Raw genomic sequence first — 27,019 nt, forward strand, 5'->3', positions numbered from 1 at the left:
CTCTCGTCCCCTCCCGGACAGAGAGCCTCTTCCTTCCACAGGCTCAGTACAACAGCGCCCTGACCCACCCACCCGGGATTTCCTCTTGCCCTCGAGGGGGCCGAGGGCGGAGCTTCCAGCAGCTCCTGGAATCCCGACCCACCCGGGACCCACCGACCTCCCTGTGCCCAGGACAGGGGCCCTCAGCCTGGGAGCGGGAAGTCAACTGAACATTTGGTGATGGCTGGCATCCAATCCCACCCGGGACACACACACACACACACACACACACACACACACTAGCCACGCCCACCCAGCGGAGAGGATGGCCCAAGAGCCAGGCCCCACTGCCCTTGCCCTCCCTCCCAAGTGCGGGCATTCACACAAGTATACACACACACAAACATACAAACACACACACACACACACACGTGCGTGCCACCCCTTTATAGGGGCACAAATACGCGGGCGCGCAGAGACAAGACCCACGCAGGCAGACACACGCGCCAGGCATGAACTCACCGGGGTAAGAAAGCCAGACCGAACAGGTAGACAGGCCCCCTAGGGCGCATAAGCAGGCACGGAACCTAAGGACAGCTCACAAATACACACACACACACACACACACATACACTCAGTCACACACACACTCAATCACACACACACTCACTCACACACTCCCACACTCACTCACACACAGACTCTCGCAGGAGTCACCTTAGCAGGAGGCAGGAGGGGGAGCGACACACACTCTCACACACCGGTGGTCACACAGACCTTTGCACGCTCTCACAGCCACACCCACCACCGCAGCAGTCACCCACGCGCCGTGGCCTCCTAAGAGGCACCCCCACAGGGGCACCCACCCACCCAGGCAATCCCACACACTACACGGGGAGAGAGACCAGTGCGGTGGTGGGCGAGGATGTGGTGTTCGAGGCCAGCCTGGGCTCGCTGCAAATGGAGAGAGGCTCTCTCACCTCCTGTCTTGCTGCCTCCAGGGTGGTGGGTGTCGGGGCGCCCACTCTGTCTGGAGCCACCGTGCATATGCCAGGCATCTGAGAGGGCGAGGGTGGGCTCTCCCCGGGGCCTGGGCTGTGGCCTGTGGGCTGTGGGATGCATGTGGGTGGGGATGGCCTGGCCTGAGACTGGTCCCCCGCCGCGGCCAAAAGGGAGTCCAAAAAGCCTACAGCACCCGGTATTCCCAGGCGGTCTCCCATCCAAGTACTAACCAGGCCCGACCCTGCTTAGCTTCCGAGATCAGACGAGATCGGGCGCGTTCAGGGTGGTATGGCCGTAGACGAGGGCGGCCCTCGCCGACAAGCCCCAAGAGCCTGCTGCGCTCGCTCAGCCGCCCGCCAGGCCCGCCCGGCCCACCCCCACCGGTGGCACGTCAGACAGCCAGCAAGCCCCAAGCCCCCGAGTCCCGAGTCCCGAGTCCCGAGTCCCGAGTCCCGAGTCCCGAGTCCCGAGTCCCGAGTCCCCAGCCCAGAGCCCAGAGCCCAGAGCCCAGAGCCCAGACGACAGAGAGCCCACACCTAAGAAAGTCGTCGCGTCCTGCCTTCCGCGCGCCCCTCACCCCTGCCCGAGCCCCATCCGCACGCCCCAGCCCGGGGGCTGCCTGCCTGCCTGCCTGCCTCGCGTGGCCTACAGCCTCCCCAGCCCTCCTCAGCCCGCCCTGGATGGAACACGGGCCCAGCCTGTGAGTGCCAGCCTTTCCCCACGCAGGATGCGCAGAGGTCTCTTCTCTCCTCCTCTCCTCCTCTCGTCCCCTCCCCGACAGAGAGACTCTTCCTTCCACAGGCTCAGTACAACAGCGCCCTGACCCACCCACCCGGGATTTCCTCTTGCCCTCGAGGGGGCCGAGGGCGGAGCTTCCAGCAGCTCCTGGAATCCCGACCCACTCGGGACCCACCGTCCTCCCTGTGCCCAGGACAGGGGCCCTCAGCCTGGGAGCGGGAAGTCAACTGAACATTTGGTGATGGCTCGCATCCAATCCCACCCGGGACACACACACACAGACACACACACACACACACACACACACACACACTAGCCACGCCCACCCAGCGGAGAGGCTGGCCCAAGAGCCAGGCCCCACTGCCCTTGCCCTCCCTCCCAAGTGCGGGCATTCACACAAGTATACAAACACACAAACATACAAACACACACACACACACACACACACGTGCGTGCCACCCCTTTATAGGGGCACACATACGCGGGCGCGCAGAGGCAAGACCCACGCAGGCAGACACGCGCGCCAGGCATGAACTCACCGGGGTAAGAAAGCCAGACCGAACAGGTAGACAGGCCCCCTAGGGCGCATAAGCAGGCACGGAACCTAAGGACAGCTCACAAATACACACACACACACACACACACATACACTCAGTCACACACACACTCAATCACACACACACTCACTCACACACTCCCACACTCACTCACACACAGACTCTCGCAGGAGTCACCTTAGCAGGAGGCAGGAGGGGGAGCGACACACACTCTCACACACCGGTGGTCACACAGACCTTTGCACGCTCTCACAGCCACACCCACCACCGCAGCAGTCACCCACGCGCCGTGGCCTCCTAAGAGGCACCCCCACAGGGGCACCCACCCACCCAGGCAATCCCACACACTACACGGGGAGAGAGACCAGTGCGGTGGTGGGCGAGGATGTGGTGTTCGAGGCCAGCCTGGGCTCGCTGCAAATGGAGAGAGGCTCTCTCACCTCCTGTCTTGCTGCCTCCAGGGTGGTGGGTGTCGGGGCGCCCACTCTGTCTGGAGCCACCGTGCATATGCCAGGCATCTGAGAGGGCGAGGGTGGGCTCTCCCCGGGGCCTGGGCTGTGGCCTGTGGGCTGTGGGATGCATGTGGGTGGGGATGGCCTGGCCTGAGACTGGTCCCCCGCCGCGGCCAAAAGGGAGTCCAAAAAGCCTACAGCACCCGGTATTCCCAGGCGGTCTCCCATCCAAGTACTAACCAGGCCCGACCCTGCTTAGCTTCCGAGATCAGACGAGATCGGGCGCGTTCAGGGTGGTATGGCCGTAGACGAGGGCAGCCCTCGCCGACCTGCTGCGCTCGCTCAGCCGCCCGCCAGGCCCGCCCGGCCCACCCCCACCGGTGGCACGTCAGACAGCCAGCAAGCCCCAAGCCCCCGAGTCCCGAGTCCCGAGTCCCGAGTCCCGAGTCCCGAGTCCCCAGCCCAGAGCCCAGAGCCCAGAGCCCAGAGCCCAGAGCCCAGACGACAGAGAGCCCACACCTAAGAAAGTCGTCGCGTCCTGCCTTCCGCGCGCCCCTCACCCCTGCCCGAGCCCCATCCGCACGCCCCAGCCCGGGGGCTGCCTGCCTGCCTGCCTGCCTCGCGTGGCCTACAGCCTCCCCAGCCCTCCTCAGCCCGCCCTGGATGGAACACGGGCCCAGCCTGTGAGTGCCAGCCTTTCCCCACGCAGGATGCGCAGAGGTCTCTCCTCCTCTCCTCCTCTCCTCCTCTCGTCCCCTCCCCGACAGAGAGACTCTTCCTTCCACAGGCTCAGTACAACAGCGCCCTGACCCACCCACCCGGGATTTCCTCTTGCCCTCGAGGGGGCCGAGGGCGGAGCTTCCAGCAGCTCCTGGAATCCCGACCCACCCGGGACCCACCGTCCTCCCTGTGCCCAGGACAGGGGCCCTCAGCCTGGGAGCGGGAAGTCAACTGAACATTTGGTGATGGCTCGCATCCAATCCCACCCGGGACACACACACACAGACACACACACACACACACACACACACACTAGCCACGCCCACCCAGCGGAGAGGCTGGCCCAAGAGCCAGGCCCCACTGCCCTTGCCCTCCCTCCCAAGTGCGGGCATTCACACAAGTATACAAACACACAAACATACAAACACACACACACACACACACACACACACGTGCGTGCCACCCCTTTATAGGGGCACACATACGCGGGCGCGCAGAGGCAAGACCCACGCAGGCAGACACGCGCGCCAGGCATGAACTCACCGGGGTAAGAAAGCCGGACCGAACAGGTAGACAGGCACCCTAGGGCGCATAAGCAGGCACGGAACCTAAGGACAGCTCACAAATACACACACACACACACACACACATACACTCAGTCACACACACACTCAATCACACACACACTCACTCACACACTCACACACTCACTCACACACAGACTCTCGCAGGAGTCACCTTAGCAGGAGGCAGGAGGGGGAGCGACACACACTCTCACACACCGGTGGTCACACAGACCTTTGCACGCTCTCACAGCCACACCCACCACCGCAGCAGTCACCCACGCGCCGTGGCCTCCTAAGAGGCACCCCCACAGGGGCACCCACCCACCCAGGCAATCCCACACACTACACGGGGAGAGAGACCAGTGCGGTGGTGGGCGAGGATGTGGTGTTCGAGGCCAGCCTGGGCTCGCTGCAAATGGAGAGAGGCTCTCTCACCTCCTGTCTTGCTGCCTCCAGGGTGGTGGGTGTCGGGGCGCCCACTCTGTCTGGAGCCACCGTGCATATGCCAGGCATCTGAGAGGGCGAGGGTGGGCTCTCCCCGGGGCCTGGGCTGTGGCCTGTGGGCTGTGGGATGCATGTGGGTGGGGATGGCCTGGCCTGAGACTGGTCCCCCGCCGCGGCCAAAAGGGAGTCCAAAAAGCCTACAGCACCCGGTATTCCCAGGCGGTCTCCCATCCAAGTACTAACCAGGCCCGACCCTGCTTAGCTTCCGAGATCAGACGAGATCGGGCGCGTTCAGGGTGGTATGGCCGTAGACGAGGGCGGCCCTCGCCGACAAGCCCCAAGAGCCTGCTGCGCTCGCTCAGCCGCCCGCCAGGCCCGCCCGGCCCACCCCCACCGGTGGCACGTCAGACAGCCAGCAAGCCCCAAGCCCCCGAGTCCCGAGTCCCGAGTCCCGAGTCCCGAGTCCCCAGCCCAGAGCCCAGAGCCCAGAGCCCAGAGCCCTGAGCCCAGAGCCCAGACGACAGAGAGCCCACACCTAAGAAAGTCGTCGCGTCCTGCCTTCCGCGCGCCCCTCACCCCTGCCCGAGCCCCATCCGCACGCCCCAGCCCGGGGGCTGCCTGCCTGCCTGCCTGCCTCGCGTGGCCTACAGCCTCCCCAGCCCTCCTCAGCCCGCCCTGGATGGAACACGGGCCCAGCCTGTGAGTGCCAGCCTTTCCCCACGCAGGATGCGCAGAGGTCTCTCCTCCTCTCCTCCTCTCCTTCTCTCGTCCCCTCCCGGACAGAGAGCCTCTTCCTTCCACAGGCTCAGTACAACAGCGCCCTGACCCACCCACCCGGGATTTCCTCTTGCCCTCGAGGGGGCCGAGGGCGGAGCTTCCAGCAGCTCCTGGAATCCCGACCCACCCGGGACCCACCGACCTCCCTGTGCCCAGGACAGGGGCCCTCAGCCTGGGAGCGGGAAGTCAACTGAACATTTGGTGATGGCTGGCATCCAATCCCACCCGGGACACACACACACACACACACACACACACACACACACACTAGCCACGCCCACCCAGCGGAGAGGATGGCCCAAGAGCCAGGCCCCACTGCCCTTGCCCTCCCTCCCAAGTGCGGGCATTCACACAAGTATACACACACACAAACATACAAACACACACACACACACACACGTGCGTGCCACCCCTTTATAGGGGCACAAATACGCGGGCGCGCAGAGACAAGACCCACGCAGGCAGACACGCGCGCCAGGCATGAACTCACCGGGGTAAGAAAGCCAGACCGAACAGGTAGACAGGCCCCCTAGGGCGCATAAGCAGGCACGGAACCTAAGGACAGCTCACAAATACACACACACACACACACACACATACACTCAGTCACACACACACTCAATCACACACACACTCACTCACACACTCCCACACTCACTCACACACAGACTCTCGCAGGAGTCACCTTAGCAGGAGGCAGGAGGGGGAGCGACACACACTCTCACACACCGGTGGTCACACAGACCTTTGCACGCTCTCACAGCCACACCCACCACCGCAGCAGTCACCCACGCGCCGTGGCCTCCTAAGAGGCACCCCCACAGGGGCACCCACCCACCCAGGCAATCCCACACACTACACGGGGAGAGAGACCAGTGCGGTGGTGGGCGAGGATGTGGTGTTCGAGGCCAGCCTGGGCTCGCTGCAAATGGAGAGAGGCTCTCTCACCTCCTGTCTTGCTGCCTCCAGGGTGGTGGGTGTCGGGGCGCCCACTCTGTCTGGAGCCACCGTGCATATGCCAGGCATCTGAGAGGGCGAGGGTGGGCTCTCCCCGGGGCCTGGGCTGTGGCCTGTGGGCTGTGGGATGCATGTGGGTGGGGATGGCCTGGCCTGAGACTGGTCCCCCGCCGCGGCCAAAAGGGAGTCCAAAAAGCCTACAGCACCCGGTATTCCCAGGCGGTCTCCCATCCAAGTACTAACCAGGCCCGACCCTGCTTAGCTTCCGAGATCAGACGAGATCGGGCGCGTTCAGGGTGGTATGGCCGTAGACGAGGGCGGCCCTCGCCGACAAGCCCCAGAGCCTGCTGCGCTCGCTCAGCCGCCCGCCAGGCCCGCCCGGCCCACCCCCACCGGTGGCACGTCAGACAGCCAGCAAGCCCCAAGCCCCCGAGTCCCGAGTCCCGAGTCCCGAGTCCCGAGTCCCGAGTCCCGAGTCCCGAGTCCCCAGCCCAGAGCCCAGAGCCCAGAGCCCAGAGCCCAGAGCCCAGAGCCCAGACGACAGAGAGCCCACACCTAAGAAAGTCGTCGCGTCCTGCCTTCCGCGCGCCCCTCACCCCTGCCCGAGCCCCATCCGCACGCCCCAGCCCGGGGGCTGCCTGCCTGCCTGCCTGCCTCGCGTGGCCTACAGCCTCCCCAGCCCTCCTCAGCCCGCCCTGGATGGAACACGGGCCCAGCCTGTGAGTGCCAGCCTTTCCCCACGCAGGATGCGCAGAGGTCTCTTCTCTCCTCCTCTCCTCCTCTCGTCCCCTCCCCGACAGAGAGACTCTTCCTTCCACAGGCTCAGTACAACAGCGCCCTGACCCACCCACCCGGGATTTCCTCTTGCCCTCGAGGGGGCCGAGGGCGGAGCTTCCAGCAGCTCCTGGAATCCCGACCCACTCGGGACCCACCGTCCTCCCTGTGCCCAGGACAGGGGCCCTCAGCCTGGGAGCGGGAAGTCAACTGAACATTTGGTGATGGCTCGCATCCAATCCCACCCGGGACACACACACACAGACACACACACACACACACACACACTAGCCACGCCCACCCAGCGGAGAGGCTGGCCCAAGAGCCAGGCCCCACTGCCCTTGCCCTCCCTCCCAAGTGCGGGCATTCACACAAGTATACAAACACACAAACATACAAACACACACACACACACACACACACACGTGCGTGCCACCCCTTTATAGGGGCACACATACGCGGGCGCGCAGAGGCAAGACCCACGCAGGCAGACACGCGCGCCAGGCATGAACTCACCGGGGTAAGAAAGCCGGACCGAACAGGTAGACAGGCCCCCTAGGGCGCATAAGCAGGCACGGAACCTAAGGACAGCTCACAAATACACACACACACACACACACACACATACACTCAGTCACACACACACTCAATCACACACACACTCACTCACACACTCCCACACTCACTCACACACAGACTCTCGCAGGAGTCACCTTAGCAGGAGGCAGGAGGGGGAGCGACACACACTCTCACACACCGGTGGTCACACAGACCTTTGCACGCTCTCACAGCCACACCCACCACCGCAGCAGTCACCCACGCGCCGTGGCCTCCTAAGAGGCACCCCCACAGGGGCACCCACCCACCCAGGCAATCCCACACACTACACGGGGAGAGAGACCAGTGCGGTGGTGGGCGAGGATGTGGTGTTCGAGGCCAGCCTGGGCTCGCTGCAAATGGAGAGAGGCTCTCTCACCTCCTGTCTTGCTGCCTCCAGGGTGGTGGGTGTCGGGGCGCCCACTCTGTCTGGAGCCACCGTGCATATGCCAGGCATCTGAGAGGGCGAGGGTGGGCTCTCCCCGGGGCCTGGGCTGTGGCCTGTGGGCTGTGGGATGCATGTGGGTGGGGATGGCCTGGCCTGAGACTGGTCCCCCGCCGCGGCCAAAAGGGAGTCCAAAAAGCCTACAGCACCCGGTATTCCCAGGCGGTCTCCCATCCAAGTACTAACCAGGCCCGACCCTGCTTAGCTTCCGAGATCAGACGAGATCGGGCGCGTTCAGGGTGGTATGGCCGTAGACGAGGGCAGCCCTCGCCGACCTGCTGCGCTCGCTCAGCCGCCCGCCAGGCCCGCCCGGCCCACCCCCACCGGTGGCACGTCAGACAGCCAGCAAGCCCCAAGCCCCCGAGTCCCGAGTCCCGAGTCCCGAGTCCCGAGTCCCGAGTCCCCAGCCCAGAGCCCAGAGCCCAGAGCCCAGAGCCCAGAGCCCAGAGCCCAGACGACAGAGAGCCCACACCTAAGAAAGTCGTCGCGTCCTGCCTTCCGCGCGCCCCTCACCCCTGCCCGAGCCCCATCCGCACGCCCCAGCCCGGGGGCTGCCTGCCTGCCTGCCTGCCTCGCGTGGCCTACAGCCTCCCCAGCCCTCCTCAGCCCGCCCTGGATGGAACACGGGCCCAGCCTGTGAGTGCCAGCCTTTCCCCACGCAGGATGCGCAGAGGTCTCTCCTCCTCTCCTCCTCTCCTCCTCTCGTCCCCTCCCCGACAGAGAGACTCTTCCTTCCACAGGCTCAGTACAACAGCGCCCTGACCCACCCACCCGGGATTTCCTCTTGCCCTCGAGGGGGCCGAGGGCGGAGCTTCCAGCAGCTCCTGGAATCCCGACCCACCCGGGACCCACCGTCCTCCCTGTGCCCAGGACAGGGGCCCTCAGCCTGGGAGCGGGAAGTCAACTGAACATTTGGTGATGGCTCGCATCCAATCCCACCCGGGACACACACACACAGACACACACACACACACACACACACACACTAGCCACGCCCACCCAGCGGAGAGGCTGGCCCAAGAGCCAGGCCCCACTGCCCTTGCCCTCCCTCCCAAGTGCGGGCATTCACACAAGTATACAAACACACAAACATACAAACACACACACACACACACACACACACACGTGCGTGCCACCCCTTTATAGGGGCACACATACGCGGGCGCGCAGAGGCAAGACCCACGCAGGCAGACACGCGCGCCAGGCATGAACTCACCGGGGTAAGAAAGCCGGACCGAACAGGTAGACAGGCACCCTAGGGCGCATAAGCAGGCACGGAACCTAAGGACAGCTCACAAATACACACACACACACACACACACATACACTCAGTCACACACACACTCAATCACACACACACTCACTCACACACTCACACACTCACTCACACACAGACTCTCGCAGGAGTCACCTTAGCAGGAGGCAGGAGGGGGAGCGACACACACTCTCACACACCGGTGGTCACACAGACCTTTGCACGCTCTCACAGCCACACCCACCACCGCAGCAGTCACCCACGCGCCGTGGCCTCCTAAGAGGCACCCCCACAGGGGCACCCACCCACCCAGGCAATCCCACACACTACACGGGGAGAGAGACCAGTGCGGTGGTGGGCGAGGATGTGGTGTTCGAGGCCAGCCTGGGCTCGCTGCAAATGGAGAGAGGCTCTCTCACCTCCTGTCTTGCTGCCTCCAGGGTGGTGGGTGTCGGGGCGCCCACTCTGTCTGGAGCCACCGTGCATATGCCAGGCATCTGAGAGGGCGAGGGTGGGCTCTCCCCGGGGCCTGGGCTGTGGCCTGTGGGCTGTGGGATGCATGTGGGTGGGGATGGCCTGGCCTGAGACTGGTCCCCCGCCGCGGCCAAAAGGGAGTCCAAAAAGCCTACAGCACCCGGTATTCCCAGGCGGTCTCCCATCCAAGTACTAACCAGGCCCGACCCTGCTTAGCTTCCGAGATCAGACGAGATCGGGCGCGTTCAGGGTGGTATGGCCGTAGACGAGGGCGGCCCTCGCCGACAAGCCCCAAGAGCCTGCTGCGCTCGCTCAGCCGCCCGCCATGCCCGCCCGGCCCACCCCCACCGGTGGCACGTCAGACAGCCAGCAAGCCCCAAGCCCCCGAGTCCCGAGTCCCGAGTCCCGAGTCCCGAGTCCCCAGCCCAGAGCCCAGAGCCCAGAGCCCAGAGCCCTGAGCCCAGAGCCCAGACGACAGAGAGCCCACACCTAAGAAAGTCGTCGCGTCCTGCCTTCCGCGCGCCCCTCACCCCTGCCCGAGCCCCATCCGCACGCCCCAGCCCGGGGGCTGCCTGCCTGCCTGCCTGCCTCGCGTGGCCTACAGCCTCCCCAGCCCTCCTCAGCCCGCCCTGGATGGAACACGGGCCCAGCCTGTGAGTGCCAGCCTTTCCCCACGCAGGATGCGCAGAGGTCTCTCCTCCTCTCCTCCTCTCCTTCTCTCGTCCCCTCCCGGACAGAGAGCCTCTTCCTTCCACAGGCTCAGTACAACAGCGCCCTGACCCACCCACCCGGGATTTCCTCTTGCCCTCGAGGGGGCCGAGGGCGGAGCTTCCAGCAGCTCCTGGAATCCCGACCCACCCGGGACCCACCGACCTCCCTGTGCCCAGGACAGGGGCCCTCAGCCTGGGAGCGGGAAGTCAACTGAACATTTGGTGATGGCTGGCATCCAATCCCACCCGGGACACACACACACACACACACACACACACACACACTAGCCACGCCCACCCAGCGGAGAGGATGGCCCAAGAGCCAGGCCCCACTGCCCTTGCCCTCCCTCCCAAGTGCGGGCATTCACACAAGTATACACACACACAAACATACAAACACACACACACACACACACGTGCGTGCCACCCCTTTATAGGGGCACAAATACGCGGGCGCGCAGAGACAAGACCCACGCAGGCAGACACGCGCGCCAGGCATGAACTCACCGGGGTAAGAAAGCCAGACCGAACAGGTAGACAGGCCCCCTAGGGCGCATAAGCAGGCACGGAACCTAAGGACAGCTCACAAATACACACACACACACACACACACATACACTCAGTCACACACACACTCAATCACACACACACTCACTCACACACTCCCACACTCACTCACACACAGACTCTCGCAGGAGTCACCTTAGCAGGAGGCAGGAGGGGGAGCGACACACACTCTCACACACCGGTGGTCACACAGACCTTTGCACGCTCTCACAGCCACACCCACCACCGCAGCAGTCACCCACGCGCCGTGGCCTCCTAAGAGGCACCCCCACAGGGGCACCCACCCACCCAGGCAATCCCACACACTACACGGGGAGAGAGACCAGTGCGGTGGTGGGCGAGGATGTGGTGTTCGAGGCCAGCCTGGGCTCGCTGCAAATGGAGAGAGGCTCTCTCACCTCCTGTCTTGCTGCCTCCAGGGTGGTGGGTGTCGGGGCGCCCACTCTGTCTGGAGCCACCGTGCATATGCCAGGCATCTGAGAGGGCGAGGGTGGGCTCTCCCCGGGGCCTGGGCTGTGGCCTGTGGGCTGTGGGATGCATGTGGGTGGGGATGGCCTGGCCTGAGACTGGTCCCCCGCCGCGGCCAAAAGGGAGTCCAAAAAGCCTACAGCACCCGGTATTCCCAGGCGGTCTCCCATCCAAGTACTAACCAGGCCCGACCCTGCTTAGCTTCCGAGATCAGACGAGATCGGGCGCGTTCAGGGTGGTATGGCCGTAGACGAGGGCGGCCCTCGCCGACAAGCCCCAAGAGCCTGCTGCGCTCGCTCAGCCGCCCGCCAGGCCCGCCCGGCCCACCCCCACCGGTGGCACGTCAGACAGCCAGCAAGCCCCAAGCCCCCGAGTCCCGAGTCCCGAGTCCCGAGTCCCGAGTCCCGAGTCCCGAGTCCCGAGTCCCCAGCCCAGAGCCCAGAGCCCAGAGCCCAGAGCCCAGAGCCCAGACGACAGAGAGCCCACACCTAAGAAAGTCGTCGCGTCCTGCCTTCCGCGCGCCCCTCACCCCTGCCCGAGCCCCATCCGCACGCCCCAGCCCGGGGGCTGCCTGCCTGCCTGCCTGCCTCGCGTGGCCTACAGCCTCCCCAGCCCTCCTCAGCCCGCCCTGGATGGAACACGGGCCCAGCCTGTGAGTGCCAGCCTTTCCCCACGCAGGATGCGCAGAGGTCTCTCCTCCTCTCCTCCTCTCCTCCTCTCGTCCCCTCCCCGACAGAGAGACTCTTCCTTCCACAGGCTCAGTACAACAGCGCCCTGACCCACCCACCCGGGATTTCCTCTTGCCCTCGAGGGGGCCGAGGGCGGAGCTTCCAGCAGCTCCTGGAATCCCGACCCACTCGGGACCCACCGTCCTCCCTGTGCCCAGGACAGGGGCCCTCAGCCTGGGAGCGGGAAGTCAACTGAACATTTGGTGATGGCTCGCATCCAATCCCACCCGGGACACACACACACAGACACACACACACACACACACACACACACACACTAGCCACGCCCACCCAGCGGAGAGGCTGGCCCAAGAGCCAGGCCCCACTGCCCTTGCCCTCCCTCCCAAGTGCGGGCATTCACACAAGTATACAAACACACAAACATACAAACACACACACACACACACACACACGTGCGTGCCACCCCTTTATAGGGGCACACATACGCGGGCGCACAGAGGCAAGACCCACGCAGGCAGACACGCGCGCCAGGCATGAACTCACCGGGGTAAGAAAGCCAGACCGAACAGGTAGACAGGCCCCCTAGGGCGCATAAGCAGGCACGGAACCTAAGGACAGCTCACAAATACACACACACACACACACACACATACACTCAGTCACACACACACTCAATCACACACACACTCACTCACACACTCCCACACTCACTCACACACAGACTCTCGCAGGAGTCACCTTAGCAGGAGGCAGGAGGGGGAGCGACACACACTCTCACACACCGGTGGTCACACAGACCTTTGCACGCTCTCACAGCCACACCCACCACCGCAGCAGTCACCCACGCGCCGTGGCCTCCTAAGAGGCACCCCCACAGGGGCACCCACCCACCCAGGCAATCCCACACACTACACGGGGAGAGAGACCAGTGCGGTGGTGGGCGAGGATGTGGTGTTCGAGGCCAGCCTGGGCTCGCTGCAAATGGAGAGAGGCTCTCTCACCTCCTGTCTTGCTGCCTCCAGGGTGGTGGGTGTCGGGGCGCCCACTCTGTCTGGAGCCACCGTGCATATGCCAGGCATCTGAGAGGGCGAGGGTGGGCTCTCCCCGGGGCCTGGGCTGTGGCCTGTGGGCTGTGGGATGCATGTGGGTGGGGATGGCCTGGCCTGAGACTGGTCCCCCGCCGCGGCCAAAAGGGAGTCCAAAAAGCCTACAGCACCCGGTATTCCCAGGCGGTCTCCCATCCAAGTACTAACCAGGCCCGACCCTGCTTAGCTTCCGAGATCAGACGAGATCGGGCGCGTTCAGGGTGGTATGGCCGTAGATGAGGGCAGCCCTCGCCGACCTGCTGCGCTCGCTCAGCCGCCCGCCAGGCCCGCCCGGCCCACCCCCACCGGTGGCACGTCAGACAGCCAGCAAGCCCCAAGCCCCCGAGTCCCGAGTCCCGAGTCCCGAGTCCCGAGTCCCGAGTCCCCAGCCCAGAGCCCAGAGCCCAGAGCCCAGAGCCCAGAGCCCAGACGACAGAGAGCCCACACCTAAGAAAGTCGTCGCGTCCTGCCTTCCGCGCGCCCCTCACCCCTGCCCGAGCCCCATCCGCACGCCCCAGCCCGGGGGCTGCCTGCCTGCCTGCCTGCCTCGCGTGGCCTACAGCCTCCCCAGCCCTCCTCAGCCCGCCCTGGATGGAACACGGGCCCAGCCTGTGAGTGCCAGCCTTTCCCCACGCAGGATGCGCAGAGGTCTCTCCTCCTCTCCTCCTCTCCTCCTCTCGTCCCCTCCCCGACAGAGAGACTCTTCCTTCCACAGGCTCAGTACAACAGCGCCCTGACCCACCCACCCGGGATTTCCTCTTGCCCTCGAGGGGGCCGAGGGCGGAGCTTCCAGCAGCTCCTGGAATCCCGACCCACCCGGGACCCACCGTCCTCCCTGTGCCCAGGACAGGGGCCCTCAGCCTGGGAGCGGGAAGTCAACTGAACATTTGGTGATGGCTCGCATCCAATCCCACCCGGGACACACACACACAGACACACACACACACACACACACACACACTAGCCACGCCCACCCAGCGGAGAGGCTGGCCCAAGAGCCAGGCCCCACTGCCCTTGCCCTCCCTCCCAAGTGCGGGCATTCACACAAGTATACAAACACACAAACATACAAACACACACACACACACACACACACACACGTGCGTGCCACCCCTTTATAGGGGCACACATACGCGGGCGCGCAGAGGCAAGACCCACGCAGGCAGACACGCGCGCCAGGCATGAACTCACCGGGGTAAGAAAGCCGGACCGAACAGGTAGACAGGCACCCTAGGGCGCATAAGCAGGCACGGAACCTAAGGACAGCTCACAAATACACACACACACACACACACACATACACTCAGTCACACACACACTCAATCACACACACACTCACTCACACACTCACACACTCACTCACACACAGACTCTCGCAGGAGTCACCTTAGCAGGAGGCAGGAGGGGGAGCGACACACACTCTCACACACCGGTGGTCACACAGACCTTTGCACGCTCTCACAGCCACACCCACCACCGCAGCAGTCACCCACGCGCCGTGGCCTCCTAAGAGGCACCCCCACAGGGGCACCCACCCACCCAGGCAATCCCACACACTACACGGGGAGAGAGACCAGTGCGGTGGTGGGCGAGGATGTGGTGTTCGAGGCCAGCCTGGGCTCGCTGCAAATGGAGAGAGGCTCTCTCACCTCCTGTCTTGCTGCCTCCAGGGTGGTGGGTGTCGGGGCGCCCACTCTGTCTGGAGCCACCGTGCATATGCCAGGCATCTGAGAGGGCGAGGGTGGGCTCTCCCCGGGGCCTGGGCTGTGGCCTGTGGGCTGTGGGATGCATGTGGGTGGGGATGGCCTGGCCTGAGACTGGTCCCCCGCCGCGGCCAAAAGGGAGTCCAAAAAGCCTACAGCACCCGGTATTCCCAGGCGGTCTCCCATCCAAGTACTAACCAGGCCCGACCCTGCTTAGCTTCCGAGATCAGACGAGATCGGGCGCGTTCAGGGTGGTATGGCCGTAGACGAGGGCGGCCCTCGCCGACAAGCCCCAAGAGCCTGCTGCGCTCGCTCAGCCGCCCGCCATGCCCGCCCGGCCCACCCCCACCGGTGGCACGTCAGACAGCCAGCAAGCCCCAAGCCCCCGAGTCCCGAGTCCCGAGTCCCGAGTCCCGAGTCCCCAGCCCAGAGCCCAGAGCCCAGAGCCCAGAGCCCTGAGCCCAGAGCCCAGACGACAGAGAGCCCACACCTAAGAAAGTCGTCGCGTCCTGCCTTCCGCGCGCCCCTCACCCCTGCCCGAGCCCCATCCGCACGCCCCAGCCCGGGGGCTGCCTGCCTGCCTGCCTGCCTCGCGTGGCCTACAGCCTCCCCAGCCCTCCTCAGCCCGCCCTGGATGGAACACGGGCCCAGCCTGTGAGTGCCAGCCTTTCCCCACGCAGGATGCGCAGAGGTCTCTCCTCCTCTCCTCCTCTCCTTCTCTCGTCCCCTCCCGGACAGAGAGCCTCTTCCTTCCACAGGCTCAGTACAACAGCGCCCTGACCCACCCACCCGGGATTTCCTCTTGCCCTCGAGGGGGCCGAGGGCGGAGCTTCCAGCAGCTCCTGGAATCCCGACCCACCCGGGACCCACCGACCTCCCTGTGCCCAGGACAGGGGCCCTCAGCCTGGGAGCGGGAAGTCAACTGAACATTTGGTGATGGCTGGCATCCAATCCCACCCGGGACACACACACACACACACACACACACACACACACACACACTAGCCACGCCCACCCAGCGGAGAGGATGGCCCAAGAGCCAGGCCCCACTGCCCTTGCCCTCCCTCCCAAGTGCGGGCATTCACACAAGTATACACACACACACATACAAACACACACACACACACACACGTGCGTGCCACCCCTTTATAGGGGCACAAATACGCGGGCGCGCAGAGACAAGACCCACGCAGGCAGACACGCGCGCCAGGCATGAACTCACCGGGGTAAGAAAGCCAGACCGAACAGGTAGACAGGCCCCCTAGGGCGCATAAGCAGGCACGGAACCTAAGGACAGCTCACAAATACACACACACACACACACACACATACACTCAGTCACACACACACTCAATCACACACACACTCACTCACACACTCCCACACTCACTCACACACAGACTCTCGCAGGAGTCACCTTAGCAGGAGGCAGGAGGGGGAGCGACACACACTCTCACACACCGGTGGTCACACAGACCTTTGCACGCTCTCACAGCCACACCCACCACCGCAGCAGTCACCCACGCGCCGTGGCCTCCTAAGAGGCACCCCCACAGGGGCACCCACCCACCCAGGCAATCCCACACACTACACGGGGAGAGAGACCAGTGCGGTGGTGGGCGAGGATGTGGTGTTCGAGGCCAGCCTGGGCTCGCTGCAAATGGAGAGAGGCTCTCTCACCTCCTGTCTTGCTGCCTCCAGGGTGGTGGGTGTCGGGGCGCCCACTCTGTCTGGAGCCACCGTGCATATGCCAGGCATCTGAGAGGGCGAGGGTGGGCTCTCCCCGGGGCCTGGGCTGTGGCCTGTGGGCTGTGGGATGCATGTGGGTGGGGATGGCCTGGCCTGAGACTGGTCCCCCGCCGCGGCCAAAAGGGAGTCCAAAAAGCCTACAGCACCCGGTATTCCCAGGCGGTCTCCCATCCAAGTACTAACCAGGCCCGACCCTGCTTAGCTTCCGAGATCAGACGAGATCGGGCGCGTTCAGGGTGGTATGGCCGTAGACGAGGGCGGCCCTCGCCGACAAGCCCCAAGAGCCTGCTGCGCTCGCTCAGCCGCCCGCCAGGCCCGCCCGGCCCACCCCCACCGGTGGCACGTCAGACAGCCAGCAAGCCCCAAGCCCCCGAGTCCCGAGTCCCGAGTCCCGAGTCCCGAGTCCCGAGTCCCGAGTCCCGAGTCCCCAGCCCAGAGCCCAGAGCCCAGAGCCCAGAGCCCAGAGCCCAGACGACAGAGAGCCCACACCTAAGAAAGTCGTCGCGTCCTGCCTTCCGCGCGCCCCTCACCCCTGCCCGAGCCCCATCCGCACGCCCCAGCCCGGGGGCTGCCTGCCTGCCTGCCTGCCTCGCGTGGCCTACAGCCTCCCCAGCCCTCCTCAGCCCGCCCTGGATGGAACACGGGCCCAGCCTGTGAGTGCCAGCCTTTCCCCACGCAGGATGCGCAGAGGTCTCTCCTCCTCTCCTCCTCTCCTCCTCTCGTCCCCTCCCCGACAGAGAGACTCTTCCTTCCACAGGCTCAGTACAACAGCGCCCTGACCCACCCACCCGGGATTTCCTCTTGCCCTCGAGGGGGCCGAGGGCGGAGCTTCCAGCAGCTCCTGGAATCCCGACCCACTCGGGACCCACCGTCCTCCCTGTGCCCAGGACAGGGGCCCTCAGCCTGGGAGCGGGAAGTCAACTGAACATTTGGTGATGGCTCGCATCCAATCCCACCCGGGACACACACACACAGACACACACACACACACACACACACACACACACTAGCCACGCCCACCCAGCGGAGAGGCTGGCCCAAGAGCCAGGCCCCACTGCCCTTGCCCTCCCTCCCAAGTGCGGGCATTCACACAAGTATACAAACACACAAACATACAAACACACACACACACACACACACACGTGCGTGCCACCCCTTTATAGGGGCACACATACGCGGGCGCGCAGAGGCAAGACCCACGCAGGCAGACACGCGCGCCAGGCATGAACTCACCGGGGTAAGAAAGCCAGACCGAACAGGTAGACAGGCCCCCTAGGGCGCATAAGCAGGCACGGAACCTAAGGACAGCTCCCAAATACACACACACACACACACACACATACACTCAGTCACACACACACTCAATCACACACACACTCACTCACACACTCCCACACTCACTCACACACAGACTCTCGCAGGAGTCACCTTAGCAGGAGGCAGGAGGGGGAGCGACACACACTCTCACACACCGGTGGTCACACAGACCTTTGCACGCTCTCACAGCCACACCCACCACCGCAGCAGTCACCCACGCGCCGTGGCCTCCTAAGAGGCACCCCCACAGGGGCACCCACCCACCCAGGCAATCCCACACACTACACGGGGAGAGAGACCAGTGCGGTGGTGGGCGAGGATGTGGTGTTCGAGGCCAGCCTGGGCTCGCTGCAAATGGAGAGAGGCTCTCTCACCTCCTGTCTTGCTGCCTCCAGGGTGGTGGGTGTCGGGGCGCCCACTCTGTCTGGAGCCACCGTGCATATGCCAGGCATCTGAGAGGGCGAGGGTGGGCTCTCCCCGGGGCCTGGGCTGTGGCCTGTGGGCTGTGGGATGCATGTGGGTGGGGATGGCCTGGCCTGAGACTGGTCCCCCGCCGCGGCCAAAAGGGAGTCCAAAAAGCCTACAGCACCCGGTATTCCCAGGCGGTCTCCCATCCAAGTACTAACCAGGCCCGACCCTGCTTAGCTTCCGAGATCAGACGAGATCGGGCGCGTTCAGGGTGGTATGGCCGTAGATGAGGGCAGCCCTCGCCGACCTGCTGCGCTCGCTCAGCCGCCCGCCAGGCCCGCCCGGCCCACCCCCACCGGTGGCACGTCAGACAGCCAGCAAGCCCCAAGCCCCCGAGTCCCGAGTCCCGAGTCCCGAGTCCCGAGTCCCGAGTCCCCAGCCCAGAGCCCAGAGCCCAGAGCCCAGAGCCCAGAGCCCAGACGACAGAGAGCCCACACCTAAGAAAGTCGTCGCGTCCTGCCTTCCGCGCGCCCCTCACCCCTGCCCGAGCCCCATCCGCACGCCCCAGCCCGGGGGCTGCCTGCCTGCCTGCCTGCCTCGCGTGGCCTACAGCCTCCCCAGCCCTCCTCAGCCCGCCCTGGATGGAACACGGGCCCAGCCTGTGAGTGCCAGCCTTTCCCCACGCAGGATGCGCAGAGGTCTCTCCTCCTCTCCTCCTCTCCTCCTCTCGTCCCCTCCCCGACAGAGAGACTCTTCCTTCCACAGGCTCAGTACAACAGCGCCCTGACCCACCCACCCGGGATTTCCTCTTGCCCTCGAGGGGGCCGAGGGCGGAGCTTCCAGCAGCTCCTGGAATCCCGACCCACCCGGGACCCACCGTCCTCCCTGTGCCCAGGACAGGGGCCCTCAGCCTGGGAGCGGGAAGTCAACTGAACATTTGGTGATGGCTCGCATCCAATCCCACCCGGGACACACACACACAGACACACACACACACACACACACACACACTAGCCACGCCCACCCAGCGGAGAGGCTGGCCCAAGAGCCAGGCCCCACTGCCCTTGCCCTCCCTCCCAAGTGCGGGCATTCACACAAGTATACAAACACACAAACATACAAACACACACACACACACACACACACACGTGCGTGCCACCCCTTTATAGGGGCACACATACGCGGGCGCGCAGAGGCAAGACCCACGCAGGCAGACACGCGCGCCAGGCATGAACTCACCGGGGTAAGAAAGCCGGACCGAACAGGTAGACAGGCACCCTAGGGCGCATAAGCAGGCACGGAACCTAAGGACAGCTCACAAATACACACACACACACACACACACATACACTCAGTCACACACACACTCAATCACACACACACTCACTCACACACTCACACACTCACTCACACACAGACTCTCGCAGGAGTCACCTTAGCAGGAGGCAGGAGGGGGAGCGACACACACTCTCACACACCGGTGGTCACACAGACCTTTGCACGCTCTCACAGCCACACCCACCACCGCAGCAGTCACCCACGCGCCGTGGCCTCCTAAGAGGCACCCCCACAGGGGCACCCACCCACCCAGGCAATCCCACACACTACACGGGGAGAGAGACCAGTGCGGTGGTGGGCGAGGATGTGGTGTTCGAGGCCAGCCTGGGCTCGCTGCAAATGGAGAGAGGCTCTCTCACCTCCTGTCTTGCTGCCTCCAGGGTGGTGGGTGTCGGGGCGCCCACTCTGTCTGGAGCCACCGTGCATATGCCAGGCATCTGAGAGGGCGAGGGTGGGCTCTCCCCGGGGCCTGGGCTGTGGCCTGTGGGCTGTGGGATGCATGTGGGTGGGGATGGCCTGGCCTGAGACTGGTCCCCCGCCGCGGCCAAAAGGGAGTCCAAAAAGCCTACAGCACCCGGTATTCCCAGGCGGTCTCCCATCCAAGTACTAACCAGGCCCGACCCTGCTTAGCTTCCGAGATCAGACGAGATCGGGCGCGTTCAGGGTGGTATGGCCGTAGACGAGGGCGGCCCTCGCCGACAAGCCCCAAGAGCCTGCTGCGCTCGCTCAGCCGCCCGCCATGCCCGCCCGGCCCACCCCCACCGGTGGCACGTCAGACAGCCAGCAAGCCCCAAGCCCCCGAGTCCCGAGTCCCGAGTCCCGAGTCCCGAGTCCCCAGCCCAGAGCCCAGAGCCCAGAGCCCAGAGCCCTGAGCCCAGAGCCCAGACGACAGAGAGCCCACACCTAAGAAAGTCGTCGCGTCCTGCCTTCCGCGCGCCCCTCACCCCTGCCCGAGCCCCATCCGCACGCCCCAGCCCGGGGGCTGCCTGCCTGCCTGCCTGCCTCGCGTGGCCTACAGCCTCCCCAGCCCTCCTCAGCCCGCCCTGGATGGAACACGGGCCCAGCCTGTGAGTGCCAGCCTTTCCCCACGCAGGATGCGCAGAGGTCTCTCCTCCTCTCCTCCTCTCCTTCTCTCGTCCCCTCCCGGACAGAGAGCCTCTTCCTTCCACAGGCTCAGTACAACAGCGCCCTGACCCACCCACCCGGGATTTCCTCTTGCCCTCGAGGGGGCCGAGGGCGGAGCTTCCAGCAGCTCCTGGAATCCCGACCCACCCGGGACCCACCGACCTCCCTGTGCCCAGGACAGGGGCCCTCAGCCTGGGAGCGGGAAGTCAACTGAACATTTGGTGATGGCTGGCATCCAATCCCACCCGGGACACACACACACACACACACACACACACACACACACACTAGCCACGCCCACCCAGCGGAGAGGATGGCCCAAGAGCCAGGCCCCACTGCCCTTGCCCTCCCTCCCAAGTGCGGGCATTCACACAAGTATACACACACACACATACAAACACACACACACACACACACGTGCGTGCCACCCCTTTATAGGGGCACAAATACGCGGGCGCGCAGAGACAAGACCCACGCAGGCAGACACGCGCGCCAGGCATGAACTCACCGGGGTAAGAAAGCCAGACCGAACAGGTAGACAGGCCCCCTAGGGCGCATAAGCAGGCACGGAACCTAAGGACAGCTCACAAATACACACACACACACACACACACACATACACTCAGTCACACACACACTCAATCACACACACACTCACTCACACACTCCCACACTCACTCACACACAGACTCTCGCAGGAGTCACCTTAGCAGGAGGCAGGAGGGGGAGCGACACACACTCTCACACACCGGTGGTCACACAGACCTTTGCACGCTCTCACAGCCACACCCACCACCGCAGCAGTCACCCACGCGCCGTGGCCTCCTAAGAGGCACCCCCACAGGGGCACCCACCCACCCAGGCAATCCCACACACTACACGGGGAGAGAGACCAGTGCGGTGGTGGGCGAGGATGTGGTGTTCGAGGCCAGCCTGGGCTCGCTGCAAATGGAGAGAGGCTCTCTCACCTCCTGTCTTGCTGCCTCCAGGGTGGTGGGTGTCGGGGCGCCCACTCTGTCTGGAGCCACCGTGCATATGCCAGGCATCTGAGAGGGCGAGGGTGGGCTCTCCCCGGGGCCTGGGCTGTGGCCTGTGGGCTGTGGGATGCATGTGGGTGGGGATGGCCTGGCCTGAGACTGGTCCCCCGCCGCGGCCAAAAGGGAGTCCAAAAAGCCTACAGCACCCGGTATTCCCAGGCGGTCTCCCATCCAAGTACTAACCAGGCCCGACCCTGCTTAGCTTCCGAGATCAGACGAGATCGGGCGCGTTCAGGGTGGTATGGCCGTAGACGAGGGCGGCCCTCGCCGACAAGCCCCAAGAGCCTGCTGCGCTCGCTCAGCCGCCCGCCAGGCCCGCCCGGCCCACCCCCACCGGTGGCACGTCAGACAGCCAGCAAGCCCCAAGCCCCCGAGTCCCGAGTCCCGAGTCCCGAGTCCCGAGTCCCGAGTCCCGAGTCCCGAGTCCCGAGTCCCCAGCCCAGAGCCCAGAGCCCAGAGCCCAGAGCCCAGAGCCCAGACGACAGAGAGCCCACACCTAAGAAAGTCGTCGCGTCCTGCCTTCCGCGCGCCCCTCACCCCTGCCCGAGCCCCATCCGCACGCCCCAGCCCGGGGGCTGCCTGCCTGCCTGCCTGCCTCGCGTGGCCTACAGCCTCCCCAGCCCTCCTCAGCCCGCCCTGGATGGAACACGGGCCCAGCCTGTGAGTGCCAGCCTTTCCCCACGCAGGATGCGCAGAGGTCTCTTCTCTCCTCCTCTCCTCCTCTCGTCCCCTCCCCGACAGAGAGACTCTTCCTTCCACAGGCTCAGTACAACAGCGCCCTGACCCACCCACCCGGGATTTCCTCTTGCCCTCGAGGGGGCCGAGGGCGGAGCTTCCAGCAGCTCCTGGAATCCCGACCCACTCGGGACCCACCGTCCTCCCTGTGCCCAGGACAGGGGCCCTCAGCCTGGGAGCGGGAAGTCAACTGAACATTTGGTGATGGCTCGCATCCAATCCCACCCGGGACACACACACACAGACACACACACACACACACACACACACACACACTAGCCACGCCCACCCAGCGGAGAGGCTGGCCCAAGAGCCAGGCCCCACTGCCCTTGCCCTCCCTCCCAAGTGCGGGCATTCACACAAGTATACAAACACACAAACATACAAACACACACACACACACACACACACACGTGCGTGCCACCCCTTTATAGGGGCACACATACGCGGGCGCGCAGAGGCAAGACCCACGCAGGCAGACACGCGCGCCAGGCATGAACTCACCGGGGTAAGAAAGCCGGACCGAACAGGTAGACAGGCCCCCTAGGGCGCATAAGCAGGCACGGAACCTAAGGACAGCTCACAAATACACACACACACACACACACACACATACACTCAGTCACACACACACTCAATCACACACACACTCACTCACACACTCCCACACTCACTCACACACAGACTCTCGCAGGAGTCACCTTAGCAGGAGGCAGGAGGGGGAGCGACACACACTCTCACACACCGGTGGTCACACAGACCTTTGCACGCTCTCACAGCCACACCCACCACCGCAGCAGTCACCCACGCGCCGTGGCCTCCTAAGAGGCACCCCCACAGGGGCACCCACCCACCCAGGCAATCCCACACACTACACGGGGAGAGAGACCAGTGCGGTGGTGGGCGAGGATGTGGTGTTCGAGGCCAGCCTGGGCTCGCTGCAAATGGAGAGAGGCTCTCTCACCTCCTGTCTTGCTGCCTCCAGGGTGGTGGGTGTCGGGGCGCCCACTCTGTCTGGAGCCACCGTGCATATGCCAGGCATCTGAGAGGGCGAGGGTGGGCTCTCCCCGGGGCCTGGGCTGTGGCCTGTGGGCTGTGGGATGCATGTGGGTGGGGATGGCCTGGCCTGAGACTGGTCCCCCGCCGCGGCCAAAAGGGAGTCCAAAAAGCCTACAGCACCCGGTATTCCCAGGCGGTCTCCCATCCAAGTACTAACCAGGCCCGACCCTGCTTAGCTTCCGAGATCAGACGAGATCGGGCGCGTTCAGGGTGGTATGGCCGTAGACGAGGGCAGCCCTCGCCGACAAGCCCCAAGAGCCTGCTGCGCTCGCTCAGCCGCCCGCCAGGCCCGCCCGGCCCACCCCCACCGGTGGCACGTCAGACAGCCAGCAAGCCCCAAGCCCCCGAGTCCCGAGTCCCGAGTCCCGAGTCCCGAGTCCCGAGTCCCCAGCCCAGAGCCCAGAGCCCAGAGCCCAGAGCCCAGAGCCCAGAGCCCAGACGACAGAGAGCCCACACCTAAGAAAGTCGTCGCGTCCTGCCTTCCGCGCGCCCCTCACCCCTGCCCGAGCCCCATCCGCACGCCCCAGCCCGGGGGCTGCCTGCCTGCCTGCCTGCCTCGCGTGGCCTACAGCCTCCCCAGCCCTCCTCAGCCCGCCCTGGATGGAACACGGGCCCAGCCTGTGAGTGCCAGCCTTTCCCCACGCAGGATGCGCAGAGGTCTCTCCTCCTCTCCTCCTCTCCTCCTCTCGTCCCCTCACCGACAGAGAGCCCACTCTCCCCCTCCCCTTTTTTTCCAGAGAGTGAGCAGTGTTCTTAGAGCGACTTAATCTTGTAAAATTTGCTGTTCTAGCAAGATAATAATCAGTTACAGAACTGACTGCTATTTCTTTCTTTTTTTTTTCTTCTTCTTTTTTCTTTTTTTTCGGAGCTAGGGACCGAACCCAGGGCCTTGCACTTGCTTGGCAAGCGCTCTACCACTGAGCTTAATCCCCAACCCCTTATTTCTTTTTTTGTAATCAAACTTGCTCACTCCACTCAGTGACTGGGACAGCTATAAGACATATATGTTAAATTTAGACCTTGCCTACACGTAGACAGAATGGGTATAATCTTTTGGTTCTTCACCCTATGAGCCTTAAACTGATATGACTAGATTCTGTATCTTGGGAACATTCTCATCAGCAATACATACATACATATACATATACATATACATATACATATACATATACATATACATATACATATACATATACATATACATATACATACACATACACATTCACATACACACATGCACATGCACATGCATATGCATATGCATATGCATATGCATATGCATATACATATATGTTATATATAAGTGCACTGTCACTGTCTTCAGACAGACCAGGAGAGGGCATCAGATCTCATTACAGGTGGTTGAGCCACCATGTGGTTTTTGGGATTTGAACTCAGGACCTCTGATAGAGGAATCAGTGCTCTTAACCACTGAACCACCTCTCCAACCCCTCCCCCAACCCCCACGGGCATAGCAGCATTTAATAAAGTCTCTTCTTATTAAAACTGATTCGTGGTCATGGTGAATCTGTGAATGACCCCAGACCCACAATTCCCATCACATCTAGGAATCAGGAATCTTAAGGAGAAAATGCCCCCATGAGATCAGCCTCAAAGGGGCTGCAAGCCTTTAATCAGGGCACTCTGGAGGCAGAGGCAGGTGGATCTCTGAGTTCAAGGCCAGCCTGTTCTACAAAGCAAGTTCCAGTTCCAAGATAGCCAGGGCTACACAGAGGAAGCCCTGTCTCAAAAACAAAACAGAACAAAAGCAAACAAAAGGTCCAACCTGTAGGTAAGCCTCTAAGGTATCATCTTGATTAATATCAATGTGAGAGGGTTCAGCCCACTCTAGGCAGTGTCAATATCTGGGCAGGTGATCTGGGTGGAGTAAGAAAACAGACTGAGGCTGCAGAGCTGGCTCAGTTGTTAAGAGCACCAACTGCCCTCCCAGAGACCTTTGGTTCAATTCCCAGCACCCACATGGAGGCTCATAACTGTTTGCAACTCCAGTTCCAGAGGATCTGACACCCTCTTTTGGCCTCCACAGCACTTGTATACACATGACGCACAGACATAATGAGCAGGATGTCTTAGAGTTTCTATTGCTCTGATGAAACACCAAGAACAAAAAACAAGTAGGACAGAAAAGGGCTTACACTTCCAGAACATAGTCCATCATTGGAGGAAGTCAGGACAGGAACTCAAGCAGGGCAGGAACCTGGAGGCAGGAGCTGACGCAGAGGCCTTGAAGGAGTGCTCCTTACTGGCTTGCTTCCCATGGCTTGCTCAGCCTGCTTTCTGGCGGAATTCACAACCACCAGCCCAGGGATGGCACCACCCACAATGGACTGGGCCCTCCTCCTTGATCACTAATTGAGAAAATGCCTTACAGCTGGGTCTCATGGCGGTATTTCCACAACTGAGGCTCCTTCCTCTCTGATGACTCTAGCTTGTGTCAAGTTGATACGCAAAACCAGCCAGTACACAGGCAGAACACCCATACAAATAATAATAAAAAAATAAAGGTTTAAGGGGCTGGAGACATGGTTCAGAGGTTAAGAGCATCAGCTGCTCTTCCAGAGGACCCTGGTTCCATTCCCAGCACCCACATGGCAGCTCACAACTGCCTGTAACTCCAGTTGGGGGAGATCTGATACCCTCACACAGACATGTAAGCAAAACATCTGTGCACATCAAAACAAAACAAAAAAGAAATCATTAAAAGAATTAAAATAAAGGTAAGAAGCAGAAGAAAGAAAGGAAGAAAGAAAGGAAGAAAGGAAGAAAGAAAGAAAGAAAGAAAGGAAGAAAGAAAGAAAGAAAGGAAGAAAGGAAGAGAGAGAGAGAGATCCAGGCATGGTGGCACACAACTTTAGTTCCAGCACTATGAAGGCAGAGGTAGGAGCTCTATGAAAAGTTTGAGGATGGACTGGTTGGTCTACAGAGTGAGTTCCAGGACAGCCAGGACCACAGGCTTGTGCTCCCCATGGCCTGTGCTCCCCATGGCCTGTGCTCCCCATGACCTGTGCTCCCCATGACCTGTGCTCCCCATGGCCTGTGCTCCCCATGGCCTGTGCTCCCCATGGCCTGTGCTCCCCATGACCTGTGCTCCCCATGGCCTGTGCTCCCCATGACCTGTGCTCCCCATGACTTGTGCTCCCCATGGCCTGTGCTCCCCATGACCTGTGCTCCCCATGACTTGTGCTCCCCATGACCTGTGCTCCCCATGGCCTGTGCTCCCCACGGCTTGTGTTCCCCACGACTTGTGCTCCCCATGGCCTGTGCTCCCCAT

At 63.0% G+C, this 27,019-nt stretch overlaps 14 non-coding genes across 14 annotated transcripts; all 14 read right to left on the reverse strand.

Moving 5' to 3' along the window:
• Window positions 1–1,162: 1,162 nt before the first annotated feature.
• On the reverse strand, window positions 1,163–1,281 carry LOC147999596 (5S ribosomal RNA). The gene has a single exon (XR_015644428.1). It is a non-coding gene; the product is annotated as a 5S ribosomal RNA (ribosomal RNA).
• Window positions 1,282–2,919: 1,638 nt separating this feature from the next.
• On the reverse strand, window positions 2,920–3,038 carry LOC147999597 (5S ribosomal RNA). Its single transcript, XR_015644429.1, has one exon. It is a non-coding gene; the product is annotated as a 5S ribosomal RNA (ribosomal RNA).
• Window positions 3,039–4,652: 1,614 nt separating this feature from the next.
• Window positions 4,653–4,771, reverse strand: LOC147999598 (5S ribosomal RNA). The gene has a single exon (XR_015644430.1). It is a non-coding gene; the product is annotated as a 5S ribosomal RNA (ribosomal RNA).
• Window positions 4,772–6,386: 1,615 nt separating this feature from the next.
• On the reverse strand, window positions 6,387–6,505 carry LOC147999599 (5S ribosomal RNA). The gene has a single exon (XR_015644431.1). It is a non-coding gene; the product is annotated as a 5S ribosomal RNA (ribosomal RNA).
• A 1,640-nt stretch (window positions 6,506–8,145) lies between these two features.
• LOC147999600 (5S ribosomal RNA) lies at window positions 8,146–8,264 on the reverse strand. The gene has a single exon (XR_015644432.1). It is a non-coding gene; the product is annotated as a 5S ribosomal RNA (ribosomal RNA).
• A 1,621-nt stretch (window positions 8,265–9,885) lies between these two features.
• Window positions 9,886–10,004, reverse strand: LOC147999601 (5S ribosomal RNA). The gene has a single exon (XR_015644433.1). It is a non-coding gene; the product is annotated as a 5S ribosomal RNA (ribosomal RNA).
• A 1,611-nt stretch (window positions 10,005–11,615) lies between these two features.
• LOC147999602 (5S ribosomal RNA) lies at window positions 11,616–11,734 on the reverse strand. The gene has a single exon (XR_015644434.1). It is a non-coding gene; the product is annotated as a 5S ribosomal RNA (ribosomal RNA).
• Window positions 11,735–13,375: 1,641 nt separating this feature from the next.
• On the reverse strand, window positions 13,376–13,494 carry LOC120098711 (RNA, 5S ribosomal 1). Its single transcript, XR_015644443.1, has one exon. It is a non-coding gene; the product is annotated as a 5S ribosomal RNA (ribosomal RNA).
• Window positions 13,495–15,108: 1,614 nt separating this feature from the next.
• Window positions 15,109–15,227, reverse strand: LOC120098712 (5S ribosomal RNA). Its single transcript, XR_015644435.1, has one exon. It is a non-coding gene; the product is annotated as a 5S ribosomal RNA (ribosomal RNA).
• Window positions 15,228–16,842: 1,615 nt separating this feature from the next.
• On the reverse strand, window positions 16,843–16,961 carry Rna5s15 (RNA, 5S ribosomal 15). Its single transcript, XR_015644436.1, has one exon. It is a non-coding gene; the product is annotated as a 5S ribosomal RNA (ribosomal RNA).
• A 1,641-nt stretch (window positions 16,962–18,602) lies between these two features.
• LOC120098719 (5S ribosomal RNA) lies at window positions 18,603–18,721 on the reverse strand. Its single transcript, XR_015644444.1, has one exon. It is a non-coding gene; the product is annotated as a 5S ribosomal RNA (ribosomal RNA).
• A 1,612-nt stretch (window positions 18,722–20,333) lies between these two features.
• Window positions 20,334–20,452, reverse strand: Rna5s7 (RNA, 5S ribosomal 7). Its single transcript, XR_015644437.1, has one exon. It is a non-coding gene; the product is annotated as a 5S ribosomal RNA (ribosomal RNA).
• A 1,615-nt stretch (window positions 20,453–22,067) lies between these two features.
• On the reverse strand, window positions 22,068–22,186 carry LOC120098721 (5S ribosomal RNA). The gene has a single exon (XR_015644439.1). It is a non-coding gene; the product is annotated as a 5S ribosomal RNA (ribosomal RNA).
• Window positions 22,187–23,835: 1,649 nt separating this feature from the next.
• Rna5s9 (RNA, 5S ribosomal 9) lies at window positions 23,836–23,954 on the reverse strand. Its single transcript, XR_015644440.1, has one exon. It is a non-coding gene; the product is annotated as a 5S ribosomal RNA (ribosomal RNA).
• Between the last annotated feature and the right edge of the window lie 3,065 nt (window positions 23,955–27,019).

This window comes from Rattus norvegicus, chromosome 19, assembly GCF_021556685.1.
Source record: "Rattus norvegicus strain SHRSP/BbbUtx chromosome 19, alternate assembly SHRSP_T2T, whole genome shotgun sequence".
Taxonomy (NCBI): domain Eukaryota; kingdom Metazoa; phylum Chordata; class Mammalia; order Rodentia; family Muridae; genus Rattus; species Rattus norvegicus.